This window comes from Empidonax traillii, unplaced genomic scaffold (genome assembly GCF_003031625.1).
Source record: "Empidonax traillii isolate 1590-97213 ecotype Southwest subspecies unplaced genomic scaffold, ASM303162v1 scaffold171:size1303362, whole genome shotgun sequence".
NCBI classification, from domain to species: Eukaryota; Metazoa; Chordata; class Aves; order Passeriformes; family Tyrannidae; genus Empidonax; species Empidonax traillii.
Genome location: NW_020955364.1, coordinates 400,640 through 406,639, shown reverse-complemented (window position 1 = coordinate 406,639; position 6,000 = coordinate 400,640).

Below are 6,000 nucleotides of genomic sequence, written 5' to 3'. Positions count from 1 at the left end.
TCCCTTCAGGACAGGAAAGAACATCCTGCTCTTCTAATATGAACAAAATAAAAGTTATTTTTGGAAGCAAAAACTCATGTTCAGAGCAGATTTTTAAAAAGACACCAGTAATCTGTGATTCTGATGATGCATTTGGAGCACAGTACATCCTCTTGCATCAAGACACCCATGTTTGTTGGCTCAGCACCATCTACACTTGCGCAAAAGGTTTATGTTGGTTGAACAACAAGGTAGGGGTTCTCTGTCAGCACATTAACTGTGACTTGAACCTAAATTGCCATCTCTGACAGGAGTGTGCTGTCAGCATACCCACACCAGATGGGAAGCCCTGTACAACTGCCTGAGGGAGAGGAGCATGGAAGTGCAGGAGTGTAAGGTCATGGGCTGGTAGATGTGTGTGTTGATTCAGTAAGTCTGAAAAAGGCTTTCTGTACCTAACCTGGACTCCAGGGTAAGCTTCCACTCTCTTCTTTGTTGCACCAAGACAAACTGGACGTAGGACAAAGCTAGAGTTACCCCCCACCCTCAGTGGTGAGGTATCTTTGCGTGCTGTGCTTGTTGTTCTCACTCTGGACCCACAGAGGAGCATGTGGCGTAATTTTCTGGACAGATGTTTTGAAGTTTAGAGCATCAAATCAAATTCAGGGCCTTCTGGGCAAACTGCTGCTTTTCATATTTGATGGATTGCTTGAAAGGACAGCACAGAGATGAAATCAGCCCCAAACTTTTTAATATGCATAAACAATATTAATTTATGAATAATGTTTTATTTTGGATTGTGCATTGGTAACTGTCACTCCCAAAGCCTCTTAGGAAGTAACTAAGATCAAAGAATATATATTAGCTCAATCTCTAACAATAAGGATAAACAAATTGTAGAGCAGTTAGTAATTTACCAATTCAAGATTAGCAAACAGCTAATGTACTATAAAAAGAGTTCCACTTTCCCTTTAAAAACCATTCATAGAGCATAAGATTTTAACTACTCTCAGTGTCAAGGGCCCCAAATACCTAAGCAGACTCTTGGGAATGACCTCATCTGTAGTTTCTGAGTATATTCCCAGGGATGTGTAATGCTAGGAAGGGCTGGATGGAAAGCTGGGGGGGCAGGAGCTCACTGCCCCAGCACAGCAGGGCTCCCTACATTGCAGCACGGGCCAGCAGTGCCTGCAGGGAGCTCCTGGCACTCGCCTGCAGCGTGCAAGTGTGTGTTCAGGGCAGTGTCCTTCTGTCGCTGCAGCCATCGAGACCACGCTTAAAAAACCCACCCAGAGATATTCCTATGAAGTCAGTGGATTGCTCACATACTTGAAGCACTGATTTCCCTGGCGGGACAAATTGTGTTCAGTGGTTTTCATTGAAAGGACGTGTGATTGCTGTTGCTGACTGTCTCCATTTGTTCTCAGACAGGAAGCAGGGAAGGGCAGTGGGACCGATGATCGGGTCTGTGCAAACAGACACTGGAAACTCAAAACAAATCAGTCAGGGAGGTATGTGGATAGAGAGAAGAGAAAAACCTTTGCTTCTCTTTGCCCAGCAAATCCTGATAATTCATCAGAATGTGTACTAACCAGCTCCAAGTCTGTATCTTACCCTGCTGATGACTTACCCTAAATTGCAAAGCCTGTGGTTTTAACTGGGATATCTGAACTCTCTGGAACTCTGCAGGGGAAAGATAAATGAATCCACACAGCAGACTTCTATATCTCAGCCATTTTGCTATGGAAGATAAGGAAATTGTGGAGGAATAAAAGCATAAATTCCCTTTAAGAACAGTACTGTGTAATTTTACATACCATCACTTATGTACTAGAAAATAATGTACAGATTCATTATCTAATTAGAGTTCTGAATGTGTGTGTTATATGGCAGAAGAAGCAGTTCAAACTACTGTGCAGAAAACAGACCTTGGATTGTCTAAAGATAGATGGTGAAAAGCTCTCAAACATCCACAGAGTTCCGTAGACTTCACCAGAGTGAGAGATACATCAGTACAAATTGAGTCTCTGGCCTCCTGTAGCTCTGCAAATCATCAAAAAGGACATTAATGTCATTAGCAAAACCAACAAACGTGCCTCTACTTATTACTTGTTTGTAATAAGATTTGGCTAGTGTATAATTAGCAGGCTGCAGAAGTCTTTTACGACCTCTGAGAACAGTCTCTGCCATGCTGAGGTTCACCAGAAAATTCCTGTTCTTTCCATGTAGTTACAAATTTCCTATCAGTTTCTACCCCATCAAATGGACTGACAAAACATATGCAGTGTTATATAAATTTATGTGAACTATATATGTATGTATACACACCTACAAACTCATTAGTTTTGTTTGATTATTTACTCCACAAGGATAATTTTTGATCAGGAGTGCTTGTTTCTCAAGAGTCAATAACACTTCTGCCAAGCAGGACAGTGAGTTATCTTGTTTTTGAGGTACACAGGCACAGGATTACCCATTAGATGTCTTGAACGCATCTCATTGTGAGTGGCTGATAAAGCTCATTCTCTGTCCTTCTGCTGGGATACTTTTTTCTCTAGGCTTGAGCATGGCTGTACTGAGTTATTTAAACGTGTCTAACTAAGAACATACACAGCCCAAATGATACTGGAATGGGACAAATCTCTGAGTAGCTGCTGAACCAGGATCCTGATTTGAATCCCAGTGTCAAAAATATTAATTGGGTGACAGCAAATGGCACTGAACAAGATTGTAATTCATGCCACCACCTGCAAAAAGCTGGGGGAACTTTGGTCTTTGATTTAGGCTCGTATGTTGCTGGATGGGAAAATGGCACACAAATGTTCAGCTGACACTAAAGCAGATGAGAACAGCGGTGTTGGAGTTGGCCCTCTGTCAAGCCAAACTGCAGCTACAGATCCGGCATCCTGCCTGGCTTTCAGATAGGAAACCAACTCCAGACCTCGCAGCTCTGCTCCGTTTTTCTACAACTGGGGGGCTTTGCAGAGCTGTTGAATGTATACATGAGAACCGGCTGTTTCACTTCCTTTTCCAACACCAGAGGTGTAAAGAGGCCAGCACGCAGCCAAGAAATGGGGCTGAGAGTCAACTGGGAGTTTCTGAGCATCTGACTGATAGATGCCCTTACTTGTATCGAGCGCTCCAGGTGCTGGGGCCAGCTCCTGCTGCTGGGGGCCAACTCTCAGGTTCCTTTACAGTGTTCCCTGTGCTGTGCTCTGAGGCTCAGCTCAGTGCTATGAGTGCTTTGGGAAGCTGGCGTGGAGGGGCCTGTTCTGTGACACACGCTCCGACACTTGCGCCGCTGCTGTGCCAGCCCCGCTTTGGGAAAGCTGCTCCTGGCTTGCAAATCGTGTGTGTTGCCTCTCGGCCTTGCAAGTGTGTGCTCAGGACAGCAATGTTCTGGGACTGTGGGAGGGGTTCCTCCCATCTAATGGATGAACAGTGCGGTCCCTTCACTTGTGATATTGTTATCAATGATTCAAAAGGAGATAGCAAAAATACTTTCCATGCTGTGTAACCAGCTTCCCAGCAGACATCCAGCTGCAAATATGATACTCACACTCTGGTGCTTTTAAGGGTTATCAGTGTGATTGTGGATGCTAATGGAAAGATAGCACTGAGTGATAAAACCCCCCCAAAACAACAGCTGTAATAAAATGGGACTGCAGTTCTGTTGCTGCTATGAACTTGCTGTATGAACGTGGGCAGGTCTTCAGGAGAAAACATCAAATTTGCATCCCCACAGTCCAAGTTTTTGGTTGTCGTGACAGATGGTCTTTCAAATTCCCTTTCAGCAGGTGTGGCCATAATTCATAACCTGTCTTCCACCTGGGTGTTCATTTTCCTAACCCTTGACTGAAATGTCCTGAGCCCTTGACTCCTCTAATTTGATAGAATGCTTTGTGCTTCTGTTTCGGAGCCTGTTAGCAGGCAGGCAATACCAGCCAGCTTTATTCACAGAGTCCTTCTGATTTGTGGAGAACTTTCATTTCTCTCAAAGTCAGACTGATGATTCAAGATTAATGAACTGCTGTGAATACTCTGCTTTATCAGAGGAAATAGTTGGAGGCTGAAGTCTTAGTCCCTAACAAGTCTTTGCGAAGATATTAACATGTCTTGCCAAGACATAGTAATTTGCTCGCAGCCAATGCAACATTCCTCAGAGGCCATAAGGCAAGACTCGAAAAAGGATCATGTGGCTGGGTCCAAGCTGAATTAGCTACTCCAGAGAAACACCCTGAGCATGTGACTTCTTTGCAGATAGATCTAAGGTAACAAATCCCACCAGATTTTGGTGAATCCATTCATCTATTCTCAAGACATTTCATGTAAGAAAGAGAAGAATCTATTTTCAGAAAAAAACCGCAATATTAAACAACTGTCCATACAATGCAGTAGTCACAGGAAGAGAAGTAACTTTAATGACTGGGGTTAAAAAAAAGGAATTGTGGAAGAGGGCATTGCACAGCTATGCCTACATTTTGTTTGCTTGCTCTCCTGTGAGAAAAGTGTCAGGAGAAATAAGACAGAAAAATGCTACACATATTCCCTGTAACTGATTATGCAAAATACTGTCCTTCTGGGAGCTGCCTGCAGTAGGTTAAACCTGACTTTCAGAAGATGAACAGCAGGTTTTCAATTATAGCATTTGAGATCTGTGGGGTGGGGATTATGAGAAGATAGTGTAAGTCAGATGGCTCTTAGGAGACATGCTTTTTACTCAGTGGCAGGACAACCCCTCACACTGGTACTCTCACAGGCACTCAAGGTATGTACAGCAAAGGGCAACACACAGATCCCCAAATAGGCTCCAGCAACAGTGGAGCATGGTTTGGGTTGGGGGAGGATCAGTACCTTGGATCCTGGGTGTTACCATCCCCGTGCCTCTGCTCAAATGCCATGCAGCTAATTAGTTGTGGGAATAGCCTTGGTGCCTGATAGTTGGGTTACCTCTGTGCCACATGCTATTGCTGGGCTATTTCTCCAGCCTGAAGGGCAGTGGGAATTTTAGCAGCAGCTTCAGTGAAAACAGGCCAGCAGGCAGGGCTTTGCATCTCCTATGCTAAAAATCGTTACTTGGTTCACCACTCATTGTTCTGACAGTTGTCTCATTTATTCACTTTTTACATCAAAATCCATTCCTCTAAAGCTTATATTCAGCCTTAAGCTTCAGCATGTGTTAATAGTATTAATCATTCTGGAAATAGCTCTGTCTGCTCTGCTATCGGTAGCTATATTGAAGACACACTGTCCTGGCTCCACATTGCTTCCTGCTCCCTGCTCTCGAGCAAATAAATAGGTGCACAGAAGGGGAGAGGGGTAGGAGGCAGAAGGAAGCAGAGGGGGATGCCCATGGGCTGTGCATCCATATTTTAGAGGCTCTGCCAAGATGCACTTAGCTGCATTGTGATTCAGCCATGGTTCTTTCTGGGGGGGTCTGACCATCCCTTATGCATCCCATCTGTCCTGGAGGAGGCATGACACAACATGTTCGGGGTGGTAAACATCATCTAGAAACCCAGAAACCTTCCAAGAAGGATCCTACTGTCACAGGCATCAGGGGCAGATGGGACCTGCAGACAGGAGAGCCAGGTCTTGGAAATGCTCTGGGATCCTGCAGTTCAAGTAAGTGTTGATGTTGCTGAGTGACCTGCCCATATGGTTTTGCCTTTTTACTTGCCTGGCTTTTGTGTATGCATCTCTTCAGAAAAAGGAAGGATATTCCGGAGGGCTTTGAAACCTTCTCCCGGATATATTAAGAAATAACACCATGTGTGGAATCACCAGCAGAGAAATTCAACTAAGACTGAAAATACAGTTTGTTTTTGCTTTCTTATTCAAAAAAATGCTAATGCCCAGTTCTAGGATCCTCACATTTCTTTATCTAATGGACAGTCTCCAAATAAGAGCATCCTCTGGGGCAATGTCATGTTCCCTTCACAATTGCCTGAACTGTTTTTTCTCTTCTTTCTGATCATATAACATCTCACAGCTGATTATTGTGGAAAAATGCCAGTAACA